This window comes from Lissotriton helveticus, chromosome 9, assembly GCF_964261635.1.
Source record: "Lissotriton helveticus chromosome 9, aLisHel1.1, whole genome shotgun sequence".
Classification (NCBI taxonomy): Eukaryota; Metazoa; Chordata; class Amphibia; order Caudata; family Salamandridae; genus Lissotriton; species Lissotriton helveticus.
In genome coordinates, this window is record NC_136070.1 from 1,181,880,633 (window position 1) to 1,181,897,619 (window position 16,987).

At 42.1% G+C, this 16,987-nt stretch overlaps 1 long non-coding RNA gene across 1 annotated transcript in view; it reads left to right on the forward strand.

The window, feature by feature from the left end:
- The window catches only part of LOC144783437 (uncharacterized), a 61,476-nt gene extending 45,170 nt beyond the window's left edge, over positions 1-16,306 (forward strand). Inside the window, exon 3 of the long non-coding RNA XR_013601440.1 lies at positions 15,191-16,306. This is a non-coding gene — a long non-coding RNA (uncharacterized LOC144783437). The remainder of the gene's footprint in view (positions 1-15,190) is intronic.
- Positions 16,307-16,987: the final 681 nt, after the last annotated feature.

Sequence of the window (16,987 nt, forward strand, 5' to 3'; positions counted from 1 at the left end):
AAAATAAAAGACCAATCCATACGCTTAAAAGCTTTTTCTGGATCTAGAGAAATAGCAGCACGTGAATGAGGATATTTATTAGATTTGTGTAATATGTTAAAGAAAGTTTTTTTTAATTGAAATCAGATATCTTATATATAACTTATAACATCATTTCATAATGGCCAGAATAACACAATCAGCAATTGCAGTTATTTCAACTGTTCATGTCTCATTATTGCTATACAGCCTAATTAAATGTTGCTATACTTGTCCTCATCCAACCCCTTGTCTATCATTTCTTTCCATCCAGGCTATCAAAGGTTCCCATATATTCATGCCTTTTCTCATAGCCCTTACACCTTTACATTTGTACACAGAAATTTCCTGGCGTCCTGTGAATATTAGCTTATGTAGCCATTGATAATATGTGGGTGGCTCACTATCCTTCTAGACGGTGGCAACCAATAAGCGAGCTATCGGCATTGTTGAAAACAGAAAGTCTCTCTCCCTTGGATCTAAGTATGTATGTAACATCAGAGTTGGAGTGATCTTTAGCTCTTTATTCAGTAGCTGAAACCAAAACTTTTCTATACCCTCTTTTAACAAACCCAACTTTTCACAGGAATAAAACATAAGTATACTATCTGCTGGGCCCAACAGACATCTTGGGCATTTATCGGTCTGCCTCTTTCCCCACTCGTATAATTTGTCGGGCGTGTAACAGAGATTGTATACAGTTTTATTTTGTTGGGTTTTAAGGTTAGCTGACATGAAGACCTTTATCCCGATCTCTAGACCCATGTCTATATCTACCTCTCCATCCTCAAGCTTACCGGCCCACTTTGTTTCTATTTTAGTTATATCATCTGGCTTCTTTTTTAAGAGCTCTTTATAAAAATCCTTGATTTTGCTTTTTGGGTTTCTCATCATTTCTAATAGAGGGAGCGATTCCTTTCTAATACTCCCTTTAGCAAGCCATTTTATTTGATTCGGTATTTGCAAGTACTTAAAACATGAGCTCTGATGTATATCAAACCCATGAACTAGTTCCATGAAAGCCCTTCTCTCTTCATTAGAATATAGATCAGCCAAAAATACAATCCCGCTTGTTGCCACTTCTTGGCCATTCCATCATAAAATGCTGGTGCCAAGAGATCAGAATGCCAGAATGATGTATATTTATTATACCTACTAATTCGATAAGTTTTCCCAACTTTTTTCCAGATTTTTAACGCACTCTCAATGCATTTGTAACGAGGTTTCTTAAGATAGTTTGGGTCGTTTGTCGTTGCAATAGTCCCACAGCAGCATCTACCATAGCTAGTATATATATAATAGGTATTCTCGGCTGCTGCGTCTTTTCCGTTTGAAAGAAATACAGAGTTTGAAACTGTTGCAGGGCGGTAGCCCAATAACATAGCTGTATGCTGGGAGCTCCCTAGCCACCTCGTTCTTTAGGGATTGTCAGATATTTATACGCTTGTCGTACCTTTTGATATCCCCAAATAAATTTGGCAAACATAGCCTTCATTCTATGTATTTTAGTGACAGCAAGTTCCAGTGGTATTACACATATTAGATACAGAATCTTGGGAAATATCTTCATCTTAATTACATTGACTCTGCCGATTATTGTAAGGTAGAAATTATTCATGTGCCTAAGCTCGCAATGTATTGTTTCCAGCACTGGGTCAATATTGACAGCCCAAAGACTGTTGATTCCCGCTGTTATTTTAACCTCTAAATATGTGGCTATATTAGTTACCCGAGAATCTTGTAACCGGCATTTAGAGGAGCATACAATTTGTGTTTTGGGTTTATTTAAAAGATATCCTGATTTCTCCCCAACTTTATCCGCCATATTTTCAATCTCTTTGATAGCCACATGAGGTTCTACTGTAATTATTGCAACGTCATCTGCGTATGCGAGAATTTTTGTCTCATGACCATGCATCATGACCAGTTTTATCGATTGGTTATGCAAAAGGCGAGTAATGAAGGGGTCTAGATTAAATGCAAATAATATAGAATAACAAGGGCAACCTTGGCGTGTGCCTCTGGCGATCTCCACCCTCCTAGAAGTGTACCCCATAATTTGAATCTGAGCAAATGGCTTTTAATACATAGCCTGAAGGGCTCCTATAATTCCAGAGGGGAATCCCCTATCTACCAAGTTGCCCCATAGATATTGCCAGGCCACTCTATCAAAGGCTTTTTCCGCGTCCAAGAGGACCACAGCCATCTCTCTATCCTCATCCTCTGCAATATCCAAAAGATTGAAATAAGTTATCCTTTATGGTCTGTGGTCCCCCTGCCGGGAACAAAACTGTGTTGCCAAGGTGATATAAGTGCAATTATAGTCTTTTGTAGCCGGGTGGCCATTATTTTGGAATAGACTTTCGCATCCGCGTTCATAAGTGATATTGGACAGTATGAGGAAAGACCACCATATCCGGACCTTGCCACGATACAGGTGGAACCCTCTGAATTGAATACCCATAAATAAGTCTTGCATAATAGGAAGTATTTGAGATGATAGCATTTTGTAGACTTCTATCGAAATTTTATCGGGACCTGTAGCTTTCGCCAGAGATGGGGATCCCAATGGTGCCTGCACTTCTTCTATGGTTATCTCTTGTTCTAGTTCTAAAGCAGCTTCAGTATCTACTCTTGGTAGCATAAGTCGCTCATCTCCTATTTCATCGTGGTCCTCCAATCTTTCCTCCGGCTGATACAGCCTTCTAAAGAATTCCTCAAACAACTCCGTAATTTATTGTGGACTGGATATTAAGTGGTTGTTACCGTCCCTAATTTTCAAGATATTGTTCTTGGCGACTTTCTGTCTTGTTCTTAAAGCTAGAAGCCGCACGTCGCCTCCCCATACTCATATAGCCCCCCCCCCCGGTAAGCTTGAAACATCTGGGCCCCTTTACTCTGAAAATAAACATTTATTTCCGTTTGGCTATTGCTAATTTGGGGCTAGATGTAGGTAAGTTCAATTTACCGACTCATAAATACCGAGTGTTAACGATTCGGTATTTATGAATTTGTAAATTAGAAGGAGGGAGATGTAGGTAAATTTTTTTTTTGAATTACCGATTCTGTAAAATTCCTATGGGCCTTGAAGCCCATAGGAATCAATGCGCAATACAGAATCGGTATTTACCGATTCGGTAAATACTGATTTCTGCAAGGGTGCAGGGGGTGTCACTTTGACACCCTCTACCACCCCAAATACAGGCACGTGTAACAAGGGCATGTCTGTGTGTCACATTGCACAGGTGTGCATGCAATAGGATTGGGTGGTAAAATACCGACTCTTAAGGGCTTGTGGCACTCTGTGAAGTGCCACCTACATCTCATTTACAGAATTGGTAAATTTACAGATTCTGTAAATGAGATGCCCCCTACATGCCAATTCCTAAATACCGGTCGGTAACGGCCGAAATCGGCCGTTACCGACCGGTATTTGGGCTCCTACATGTGGCCCTTAATTATTTGTTCATCCAATTAGCTCTCAGAGTCACCTTTATTTATTATTTGAACATGCTCTGCCTCAAGTTCAGATAGTTTACTAATTAATAAATCAGATTATGCTTTACGTTGTTTCGAGGTACGAGCTACAAACCCAATTCTCTCAAGGCACTATATCTATTGCAGTCAAAGAATTCTTGAACCCATTGCTTGATATATGTGCAAAATTCCTCATCCATTAGTAGCTTTTTATCAAATGACCATGAAGTCCTTTGCCTAGCAGCCGTCCCTCCCCTTACCTCCAAGATCAGAGGATTATAATCAGAATATAATTGGGGAAGTTTTATAATATCTAGATTACCTATCAGTAAGTGTGAAGCTAAAAAGTAATCCAGTCGTACGAATTTCCTATGTGGATGAGAAAAATATGTAAATCTTAGATGAGTAAATCATGAAATTATTCATATTTTGCGGTGCTTTCCATCTTATCTGGCCATTCCTGAGCTAACATATTGTTATTGTTGTTTTCATTAAAAATCTTCCACCCCCCAACACCCGACCAAACCCCCACCTACCACCATACCCAATGCTACCCCCACCCAACCCTGTGTCCCCTATCTCCCCACCCATTACCCCCTACCCAGGCAAAAGGGCAAATAGCCCTTGCGATGGTGAGAGACTTGTGCCTCTGTGGCCCCCGTCTTCTCGTTACAGTAATACTGACCGGAAATATATATTTGTTCCCCTTATTCTTGAATGACCATATGTCTATCTATACAGTATCATGCCAATTAATTCCTAGCGACCTCTTTTCCTTGTTACTCATATAGAATCTAGGCATTCTTTTGCTTATATTTATGATACAAAAAATCTTGTTTGACCGTTGTTAACTACTTTTAGTGTCGCTTGGTTCCCCAAAAATGCTTGTGCCCCCATATTCTGGAAAGGGGTTATGAGTTGGCGCAGCTGCCATCTTTTTTCTACAGTGTGGTGACGGTAGTCGGGTCTTACAAAAAACTGAAACCCTTTTCCCGGCCGCTTCCTATCCGGTCGTGCTAGATGATATAGGGCTTGGTGTGCTAGAAAATTGTTTAAACAAATCAAAATAGCCCTTGGCCTGATATCAGTTGGACCTCTTTTAGCCATCGGCTGTCTAAACGGAAACCTGTGGGCTCTTTGGATCTCAATAGACCAGTTCCACATTGTTAAGTCCAGGAAGGCTTCAGAAAAAAGGTCAATTATACATTTCCGAACATCTGGACCCTCAATACCTTCCGGGATAACTAATACTCTAAGATTGTTGTGGCGTAATCGGTTCTCTAAATCAACTAATTTCAATTGAGTATCATCTTTATGAGATGTAATAGCTTTTCAAGTGGTTTTTTGTGCTACCATTTCATCTTCTAGAGTCGATATTCTCCCCTCCACCTCATTCATTCTGTAAGTAAATTCATTGCAGGTTTTTGCTATTCTCCTGACAGTGTTTTGTAGTTTTCGGCAAGCAGGGTGTGTCTTAAGATTCTCTGTTCGGGTTTCAAGCCTATGGTCTACTATAGGTTGCATCCATAATGTCCAGAGAAGGATCCTCCCTTTCTGTGCCAGGGAAGTTAGGCTTGAGACTGTTCTCAGGGACAGGGAAATTTCCCACATCAAATTTTTGACTGATCCAGGGTGGGGTGTCTTTCTCTTTGTTTGTCACTTCTTTGTGCACCATAGTAATGTCCAGACTATTTTCATCCACGTTTGAAGTGTTCAATTCATTCCACAAGCTGGGTGCTGACCCACCTTGCTTCTCATGCCCAGCTTGTTCCTCCTCTGATGAATCCGAGGGCTCTGAGAGTGAGTAGAAATTCTCACCCGAATCCCCCTCTCTTCTGATCTTCCTGTTAATTTTTACTACACTTCCCTCTTCAGATCATACTCCATAGAGAGGTCCAATATAGATACCTTTTGGAGGTACTCCGTGTCTATGATTGGCTCACCGTGCCTTGCCTCTGGTGTATTCTGTCGTGATTCTGGAGTAGTCTGATTAAGAATCAGAGAGAGGTCTTTTTCCTTATTGGGATGTGCTTTGTCTTTCCGTGTATCCACGGCACCCCCAGGATTTTCACGTAATGAGATGTTAGCTGGTACGTAGATGTTGTCCGAAATACCGGCCTCAACGCCAGCATTTGAGATCTTTTCTTGTGTACCAATGGCATTATCCTTTATCTGCTTTGTAAACATTTGCGGGATTTTTTCCCTAAATCTATCTTATGTTTCTCCCCCTGCGCATGACTGCTCAGATCGCCTATTGTGCCCTCCAAAGCCGTTTTCATGTTAATTCCAGCCTTGGTCGTGGCCTCTATTTTCCTCCCGGCCTGAGAGTCCATCTTACCTCGAGTCTTGCCGCCACTAGCTGATTTTGGGGGCATGATGACATATATTACGATCCTGCTGTTCAGTTCCATTTGACAATAGAGATTACACCCTTAGTTTCTTTTAGCTTTTCACAAGCGTTCTCCAAGTGCTGTCCTTTTATGTTCCTGGCGCTTAAACCCCAAACACGAGGCTTCTCCCAGAGCCTTACTGGTTTCCTTGCCTTTCCTACCAACCGTCCCCGTGTGCGGCTGTATCACGGCATCCTGCATATTCCACTGCCCATCCTCACAGCATATCGCCAAATGGTGCGCTTACTGGCAGGGTCCCTCCTGTGTATCTCCCCCAGGAACTTGAGAGTGCCTTCTGCTATCCGCAACTGCCTCGGAGCTTCGCGCACCTCTGCTGTCTCGCCGCCGTGGTTACCAGTGGATTGGATATCTGCCTCTCAAATGCCGGGGACGTCTCCAATCCAAGATGAGTGGTTAGACAGGTTGGTAGAGCGCAATCGCTGGTGCCGCCGCTATTGCCGAATGCCTAGCATTCCTGCAGCAACTATCGCTTTGGGGGTCACCAGCTTTCCTTTGAGTTTCAATTCTTTTCAAATTCGAAGTTCTCGATTTACTGCCATATCCCGGTGTTGCCCCGGAGTATTCAGCTCATAAAGACTATGAAGAAGGAGGGCTCAGCGAGGAGGTCATCTCTCGCATGTCCGACTAGCGGTTGCCATCTTTGTCAATATGTTAAAGAAAGTTCTGGTGTTAATTGCAATATTTCATCCCTTAATGAAGCCAGATTGTCCTTACAAATAAGGGACTGTAAAGGGGCTCTAGACGAACAACAAGAATTTTGGCAAATATTTTGTAATCAGAATTAACTAATGATATTGGTCTGTAGTTTTTACAAAGATGGGGATCTCTTCCTTCTTTAGGGATTAGGGATTAGGCAGATAAGAGCATCTTGAAAGGAACCATTGAAGGTATTAGAGGAAATAAAGTGTGAAAATAAAAAAAGAAGATACGGAACCAGGGATTTGGAGAAATAAGAATAAATTTCCACAGGAAATCAGTCTGGGCCAGGTGCCTTCCCTGTTTTTCAAAGTTTTAATGCATGAGAAATAACTTTTGTAGAGATATCGCGCTCTAGTGATGAGAAATCAGTATCTAATGGAAATTGTTTTTCTATTGAGGTAAGATAATTTTCTATGTCCATAGACTGGGATAGTTTCTGGGCTATACAGAGAGGTATAGTATTTTTTTAATTCTCCCAAAAACTCTAAATTTTTGGTTACTGTAGAAGAGTTAGAATTTAAAACATACTCAATGTTAGTACGTTCTTTCTTAATTTTAAGATATGAGGCAAGGAGTTTGCCTGCCTTCTTTTGGCCACCATAAATGCTACCCCGTAGGAGATAAGCAGTAGCGTTTTCTGAGGATAACTTATTAAATTTGAATTTCTCTTTAATAAGGTTATTAAGATCAGCTTTAGAATTAGTAACTGTATACATTGATTCTAGTAATTTAATATTGTTAAGAACTTCATTTGCTTTTTTTGGGAATTTTGATGTTTCTTGTGTGCAACATATGAGAACTTCTGAAGCAATTAAATGGGATTCTTGTAAAAATACAATATCTGATTTAAGATTAGACAAAAGGGTAAGAACTCTTTGCCTTTTAATAGGCGCACCCAAACCTTTAAATTCCATGAAATAACACGTAACATCATTAATCAAGTGTATAAAATAAGAATAAAACATTGTATCTTATTACAGCAAAACAAAAGTACAGTAGAGAACTTACAATATCTATAAACATGAAAAACAAGCAATCCAACAATAAGAAAGCAAAATATGAATAGAGAATAATGAAAAGGAGAGAAAAAAGGAAAAGAAGAAAAGGAAAAACAGAAGAAGAAAAGAGTAGAAAAGAAAGAAGAAGAGTTAGAGAGAATAAACAGAACAACAATAAAACATACCAAAGACTCAAACATGGATGGAGGGTGTTGAGGCTACAGGGGAAAGATGAACAGCGAGTCACAAACCTCCTGGAGAGATCACGGAAGGACATCAATGGATAACGGACTAAATAACAAACTGTGGAGCAGGGAGACAGCACCTGGAGGGAAAAAAAACATAAGGAGATTAGTTACTCAGAATATATCATAGGAACATTGTAAAATTACAATTATCTGCAGTAAGAGAGAAGAAAAATTTCAAAGAGACGACGATCCTGCCAATTCTGGGGAGTCTTCTCTATATTCATCAAGAAATTGTTGAAGCAAGGCTGGATCCTCGTATGTTTTTTGTAAGTCACTTTAAAGAGGCATGGGTGAATTAGATCATATCTAGCATTCAAATAACATAAAGCTGGGCACATGATTTGGAAAGCTTTTCTTTTGTCTCCTGTGACTTTCGCATTGTCCTGGGAAAAGAATAGTTGGGAGCCTTGCTATGTGATGTGACGTTTTTGGCTGCTTGCAAGACTTTCAGCAAATCTGTATATTCTAAAAAATATAATATTACACCTCTACGTTTGCATTGGATTGATGGATTCTGAGGAGAACGTCCAAGTCTGCGAGCTTGTTGTATGTTTAGCATTGGAGATTCTGGAAATTCAAGAATCTGCTGCAAAAAAGATCCCAAAAATGAGATGGGATTGGATCCTTCCAAGCCTTCAGCTTGACCATAAATATGGAGGTTGTTACGTCTACTTTGATTCTTGAGGTTTTCCACTTGTTTCTGCAATTGCAGAATTTCTGATTTCATAGGATGAAGTTGCTGAGAGAAAATTTGTGAAGACTCTATTTGGTGTTCCATTACATTGATGTTTGTTTGTTCCATATGGGGTTTGAGTGCTCTGATCTCATCCAATAGTAATTCTAAAGAGGTTGGTGGTGGAGATGTGGCCAGAGAAGGAGGATCCTTTTTAATTCTTTTAGTAGATGTTCATACAGAGGAGCTAGACACTTTAGACACATTTTTCCCATTTGATGAAGTGGACTGCGGAAGATGAGCAGTATATGAGGGGATAACAGTCGCTGAGTCAGTAAAAGGAGAAGGTGTGGTTTGATCTGATTCCTCCATGTCATCTTGCAGTACTGAAAAAGGGTTCGGGTGAGTATTGTATTAGGTTTAGGACGTGGAGTTGGAATGGACGTAGAAGCTGCACCTCTGCCGGATTTAATTCTCCCCATAGACATGTGTATTGTGTTTAGTATGGAAGACAATTGCGCAGATAATGTTGTTAATTGAGTAGCAACGATGAGAGAATATATATTGTTGATGGATTGTCTAGTCTCAAAGAATTATAACCTTAACAATGTTCGCATATGATCTCATGAAGAAAAATGAAGAAAGTAAGAAAAGCTCAAAGAATAGTTGTTGTCTATAAATCCAGAATAAATATTATTTAAAGACGAGGTGACAGAGGCATCAGTGGCAGCAAGCAGTAAGAAGAGTATCAATGGTAGCAGTAGTAATAATACAACAATCCACTGTTTACTGAGCAAGAGATACAAAACGCCTCTACCAGGAGAGGGTATGCAGCAGTGCCGACAATGCTTTGAAAAAGTCAGGAAAGTAAAATGGCGGCCGCGAAACCAGCCTTGGGGACACACCGTACATTTAAATGAGGTGAAGCGTTATACTGACTTACCGTGGCTGCAAGACATGACTGAGTGGCAAGAGGCAACAAAAATACCAGTGGCATCAGGAATTAACAAAAGCATCAATGATAGCAGGCGGTAACAGAAGCATCAATGGTAGCAGTAGTAATAAAGCAAAAGTCCATTGTTGAATGAATAAGAAATACAAAATACAAAAAAGCCTCTAAAAGGAGAGAGTATGCAGGAGCGCCAATAACGCTTTGAAAAGGTTAAGCAGGTAAAATGGCGGTCGCGAATCCAGTCATGGAGACGCGCCGCACATTTTAATTAGATAAAGCACTATACGGGCTTACCGCGACTGCAAGACGGTCCAGGTGATCAAGAGGCAATATAAATACCGTTGGCATAAGGAATAGTGGAGTGAAAGTTCATTGCAGGGTTATGGAATTACAACATGTTTCTGCCAGGAGAAGGAGAATGCAGCGTTGCTGGTAACGCTCAGGGTTTGTCAGGTAAAACAAAATTGGGGTCGCAAATCCAGTCACAGAGGCGCGCCACACATTTTGAGTTAAATTAATTTTTTCAATGGCTTACCGCTGCCATAAAAGGTGTCAATATGAAAGTCCTCAAGTCTCCGAGGGGAACGACGCTAGCTAGCCGCCATCTTTCCTACGTCAAACCACGCCCCCACTTGTCATGTTTCTTAGCACAATTGCACACTGTGTGTCCCGAGCCAACACATGCATCCTTGCACCTTAATGGAAGTCTACAGTTGTGATCTACAGAAGGTATCTTGGTGCTGCAAATAACACCAGCCACCTAAACAATTGGAGGATAACACACATGTACATTCTTAATATATGTGGTGCTCAATCCATCTCACATGAGACAAGTCTGAATTTAAAATAATTATGATGTTTACACTCTTTCTGTGTGTCACTGGGAAGGGCTACCATTTGGAAGGATAGCCATGTGTACAACAAAGAAATGTGTGAATGCAACACAATTCATTTGTTGATGCATGGGAATGGGCATGGTCAACCCATGGAACTCCTACAAAGTAAATAAATGCACAAGCAATTGACGCCTGAGGCTTGAGCCGGGCGGTCACTCTTTTCTCTTGTTACTTGATTTTAAAAACTTACAGCGATCACTTGCCCTTTGTGTCCTCCCCCCCCCTGCACCAGCGCGCGGATTTAGTGCGACGCTTGTTGTCTCCACCGATTTTAGGGTGAAGGCTTTATTTTATTTCTCTTTTTAAAATAAACAGATTCCACTCACCGAACTTAGCGCTGCCTTCCCCCAGAGTGTCCGGCCGATTTCAGACCTGTTCTACCTGGGGCACGGGCGGAGTTACAGCGGCGGCCATCTTGGGTAGGGCTATCCTCCCTTGGGGCGAGAGTCACCAGTATAAAAACAGTAGAATTTTCTACCCGCGAGAATACTGCAATTGACGCCTGAGGCTTGAGCCGGGCGGTCACTCTTTTCTCTTGTTACTTGATTTTAAAAACTTACAGCGATCACTTGCCCTTTGTGTCCTCTCCCCCCCTGCACCAGCGCGCGGATTTAGCGCGACGCTTGTTGTCTCCACCGATTTTAGGGTGAAGGCTTTATTTTATTTCTCTTTTTAAAATAAACAGATTCCACTCACCGAACTTAGCGCTGCTTTCCCCCAGAGTGTCCGGCCGATTTCAGGGCTGTTCTACCTAGGGCACGGGCGGAGTTACAGCGGCGGCCATCTTGGGTAGGGCTATCCTCCCTTGGGGCGAGAGTCACCAGTATAAAAACAGTAGAATTTTCTACCCGCGAGAATACTGCAATTGACGCCTGAGGCTTGAGCCGGGCGGTCACTCTTTTCTCTTGTTACTTGATTTTAAAAACTTACAGCGATCACTTGCCCTTTGTGTCCTCTCCCCCCCTGCACCAGCGTGCGGATTTAGCGCGACGCTTGTTGTCTCCCCTGATTTTAGGGTGAAGGCTTTATTTTATTTCTCTTTTTAAAATAAACAGATTCCACTCACCGAACTTAGCGCTGCCTTCCCCCAGAGTGTCCGGACGATTTCAGGGCTGTTCTACCTGGGGCACGGGCGGAGTTACAGCGGTGGCCATCTTGGGTAGGGCTATCCTCCCTTGGGGCGAGAGTCACCAGTATAAAAACATACGGCTATGGCTCCGCGCAGTGGACGCGTTCAGCGGGCGCGCCGGAGTCAAGCCAGAGTCCAGCCCGTCTGCGCCCGTCCGCGACAGACCGGGGCGCGGGGCGAGTCCTACTAGTCCTTCGGTGCCGTCTGACGCGTTAGGACCGCCCAGGTGCAATCTACAATGTACTAAACAGGAGCTACTGTTCCTAGGCCCAAGCGTGGCATACAGCTGTGGCCACTCTTTTCAAGCTGATTTACTACCCCAGTCATGCGCTATCTGTGATCAGACCTTTCAACTCCCTAGGAAGAACAAACATGAAATACTCAAATCGAACATGCTATTGTTAAACTGTAGGTCGTTGGAAAAACATAATCTTGAAATACATGATCTATTAACTAAAAATAGCCCATATGTGCTTTTTCTCACCGAGACATGGATGGACGCAGACTCGTCTCCTGAAGCGCTCGAGGCCACTCCTCCTGGTTATTGTCTACTTCGACCAGATAGACATAAACAAAGAGGGGGGGGGGCTAGCTCTCATTCATAAGTCTAGGTTAGAATGCACCTTAGTGAAAGCCACGTTACCTAACAGCGAAAGTGGCATATTCACTATCAAAATAGGACCGAGAAACGTCATTAATGGTCTGCTGGTGTACCGCCCGCCTGGTGTGGCGGGACAGTTTGGTAACCAGCTTTTAGATTATATCACTCAGCCGGCACTCCGATGCAAAAAACTCATCATCCTAGGCAATTTAAATCTCCATTTTGATGACAGGGAATGCAGGGAGGCACAGGATGTGGCTGCAGCATTGACATCTTTGGGACTCAATCTACAATCTACTGCCCCCTCACATCAACTTGGCCATCTCCTGGATCCCATCTTTGCTAACTGGGAGGGCATTAAAGTCTCCTCTCCTGTTAGAATAATATGGTCAGATCATTATATCATCCTGTTCTCTGTAGGAAACACCCCTCCAGAAAATAGACTCTTTAAACCCCCCCCTCCTGAAACGGAGAAAATGGAAAACTTTTAATCAAGAAGCATTTAGAATTGCACTACAAAAAAAACCCTCTCCACAAAGCAACTCTCTTCTGGAGGCTTGGAATAGCTATGAAAAATGGGTGTCCACTGCAGCTAGCTCCTTGGACATCCAAGCCCCCTGCTAGGCAATCTAAAACCGCCCCCTGGTTCTCGGAAAAACTTAAACTTGCCAGAGCCAGATGTAAAAACTTAGAGCGTAGCTGGAGAAAACACTATAATCCTGAGGATAAATTACACTATAAAAGGGAACTGAACAAATACTATAAACTGGTGAGATCCGAAAAAAGCTGGCACCTCAAAAGCAGAATTGACTTAGCGGATAACCCCACCAGAGAACTTTTCACCATCTATAGAGAGCTTACGGTCCCAACCAGACTGGAAGCTCAAGACACCTACTCGAAAGAACTGTGTGACTCTATTGCCGATTTTTTTGTAAGCAAGATCGATAAAATCCATGCCACCTTCACGGTGGATGAGATCCACCCTAGTAAAGATATAGAAACCAAAAACACCTATACGGGGAATTCTTGTCTCACTAGTTTTATTACACCTGAGAGGCAAGAGTTACTAAGCATCGTCAACAGCATACAATCTGGCTCGCCTTGCGATGTTTGCCCGCCGGCTCGCTGTAAAGGAGTCATGGAGACTACAATAATCGACCAGATCAGTCTTATTGTGTCGCTCTCCTTCCAAGAATGTCAGGTACTGGATGCGTGGAAAACTGCACAGGTAATCCCCCTTAAAAAGAAACCCAACATCCACATCTCCCAATTCCAAAACCTTCGTCCTATTTCCCTCCTCCCCTTTTGTGCAAAGATTGTGGAAAAGGTGGTGAATAGGCAGCTCATGAGTTATTTGGAAGAACACCCCACACAATCGGGATTCAGAGCTGGATACTCCACAGAGTCAGCCCTACTCTTTTCCACCGAGGGCCTAAGGCGTATAGTGGATGAAGGAGAGACAGCAGCGTTGGTTTTATTAGATCTTAGTGCAGCCTTTGACACCGTGCTGCACTCAACGCTGCTGTCTCGGCTGTCTAATATGGGAGTGGAGGGACGGGCTCTAGCCTGGATAGAGTCCTTCTTGGTCAACAGGAGCTTTCAGATGCACTGCCCCCCCTTCAAATCCTCTCTCAGGAAGGCAAGCCATGGGGTTCCTCAGGGCTCGAGTTTGAGCCCTACCTTGTTCAATATCTATATGGAACCCCTGGCTCGCATAGTTGAGACATTTGGGTTGAGACATTTGGGGTGGGCATTGTCAGCTATGCTGATGACACCCAATTGATGTTCAAGCTCACGCCCGACCACAGAGAAGATGCCACCAATTTTTCTAACTGTCTTTCATCAGTGCAGCTTGGATGAACAGCAATTGCCTACGCCTTAATGGCGATAAAACCGAGCTGCTGGTGGTAGGGAAATCAGCTTCAGCATGGTCACATATGTGGTGGCCTGCGGAACTAGGCAGTCCACCTCGCCCTGTGGATTCGGTGCGTAATCTGGGCATAATACTCGACTCAGATCTTTCTTATAAGTCTCATGTCAGTAAAGTGACAGGCAGGTGCTTCAGCATACTGAAAGTTCTCCATAAGGTTTTAGATCTCCTTCCCATCGATTCCAGAAGGACCATAGTCCACGCCCTAGTAACCCCCCACCTTGACTACGGGAATGCCCTGCTTTTGGGTTTGAGCAAAAAAGGTCTACACCAACTCCAGTGTGCTCAGAATGCCGCAGCTCGCCTTGTGCTCAAGCTCCCCCGCAGAGCATCAGGGAAATCCGCTCTGTCTAAAGGAGCGAATTAAATTTAAGTCCCTTTGCTTTGCTCATCGAATCGCCCATGGTATAGGTCCGGACTATTTACAAAGTCTTCTTACGATCCATCGCCCCATTAGGGATCTGAGATCATCCGGAACCATGTTGTTCAAACTCCCCAAAATTACTAGAGCTAGGATGGGTGGATGTTCGTTCAGATACCTAGCTGCCAAGTGCTGGAACGAACTCCCGCTCGATCTCAGGATGGAACCCTCTGAAAATAGGTTCCGGGGAAAACTTAAAACTCTTCTCTTTCCCCGGGCATAACCCCTGTTCCTTCTTCCGCTCCCTCTAGGCTCAACCTTGTTCTTCCTTTGAGCAATTTTGCAGTATTTAGCGCGGGGACACACTGTTTTTGCGTAACCAGGCGCTTTAAAAATGGTTTTATTATTATTATTATTAATTGTTGGACATGTTAATAACAAGCCATCCGAGGCAATTAAAAACAGGACTTGTGTGTCATAGCAAACCTAATTATTAGAGTTGGATGGCCTGCAATGCCATTCAAGTTGCCAAGGCGAGGCACACATTGCCCAAATGAAAGTGCAGTTATCGTAGTTACTAGCTAGTAATATAAACCATGAAAATGATCTACTTTTACTATACACAGTTAAAATTGGAGGTGATAATATACAACTTGACATCAATGTAAATGTCAGAAAAAGCATAAATGTTGTACTGCTGTCATGTGCATGCCTAATTGTCAAAGTCAATGTCCACAATACTTATAATGGAATTAGTACAGCATCTTAATGATAAACTATTCATTCATCTTTTCCAGATGAACCTCAATTTTCACCTGTGTTGGAACTTGCCACTGATGTGTCTGCAGAAGAACTGCTACCTACCCTACTTAGAAGAATACGCCTTTAGTCAAATCTTTCAACGCTAAATGATTCTCCTTCCGACTTGCCAAGGGTACAAGACGTGATGTTTTTTCCAGATGAATGCCCCAGACTTCATCCCATCCATTACATATTCCATCTGCTGTGGATCAATACAAAGATCAAAATGTTACCTTTGACCATAAAGTAGATTGCCGTCAGCATGGTGATGGATATTGTCCAGTCAGGAATGAAGACATAGGTAGGCACTCTTGAAGTACTCTAGAAGTATCTTCTCCATGACAAGGGCCTGAAAAGTGCCATTAGAGACACCCAGGATTGGTTTCAGGGAATGGATGAAACTTTAGCTGATATATCTGAGGTGATGAAGGCCAAGAGTCAACAAGATCAACCTCAGACCCAATGTCAACAAGATCTCATCATGTAGCTAGGGAATATCAGTTCCTCAATCCATGCCTTCCATCATGGTGTGGAGTCCAAGATGGACTCCTTCAATGCAACAATGAGTACCGTCTTACAGACTCAGCAGATGCTTGCCAGTCTTCACTACCCTCACTAATGTTACCTCACACTTTTGTTTGACATCTTCCTCTTCATCTGTTCCTTTATTTCCAATGCTGGGTACTACATCTTCTCTACAGTCTTTAGCCTCTAAACAAGATGAGGAGCATGCTGAATCAGCTAAGGTAGATGATAATTATTTTTCCATTTGGCAGCGCAAGTCAAGGAGATCAGCACTAGTGAGATGTTCCTGCCCAATTAAAAATGTGACCTGGTGTGCAAGCTATCCTGTTTTTGTACCCTTGCAGGTGAATCATGTGCCAATTACGTTGTATAGTACATATAAAGCAGCTGCAAATCATACTTTTTAGATAATTATATTTTTTGTATTGCAATTGTTTACACATAAACAAAAACATGTAAAACAACCTTTATGTTTTGTGAAATGTACCAACATTCTTGGTGCCATGAAGTTTATTTACAGACTAGGGCATCATGACAGTGTCATATAATCACTTCCAAAAAATTAAATACATTATTTTGTCTTTGACGAAGAAAGAGTTGTTGAGTGATTACTTCCATAATCTGTGTCTAAATATATAAATATCAGATTTTAAATAGGAGAATTCATCAATCGAAAGGAAACACAAAATATTGTATCAGAAACAAGGGCACAGGGCATGGTAAATGTTACTTTGCATGTGCACATTTTCTTTCACATATGCCTAAAAGTAGAAAAAACAATTCTGCAAATTGAAACCGCTAAAACTATCTGCCATGTACAAACAGATTGCATTACAGTAAAGAAATGTGTTTTTTTGTATAGTATGTATTTGGTACAATTCAGACATGGTGGAATGACGGGATAGTAAAGGAGTAAAACATTTCAGGTATCTATCTATTAAAGATTGTAACTATTGTATATCACTTTCACACTATAAATGTTGAGGCTGATGTGAGGTGACAATATTTTTCATGAAAGGCATCTTATGTTTGTTGTATGGGTGGTAACTGAACCATTCTGCACTGATAGACTATCCACATTAGAAAGACACTGGTGAAGTTATCACACTGGGGCAGGTAAGATAAGAGAATTCATATTTAATGACCGGTTGCCTTCACAGCTCCCAGGAACTGACAACTTCCTACCATTCAAAAAGATACATTCCATAGCCATGGCAATGACATCAAAAATGCCACTAGGAAGATGGATGAGACTACTACAACATCTC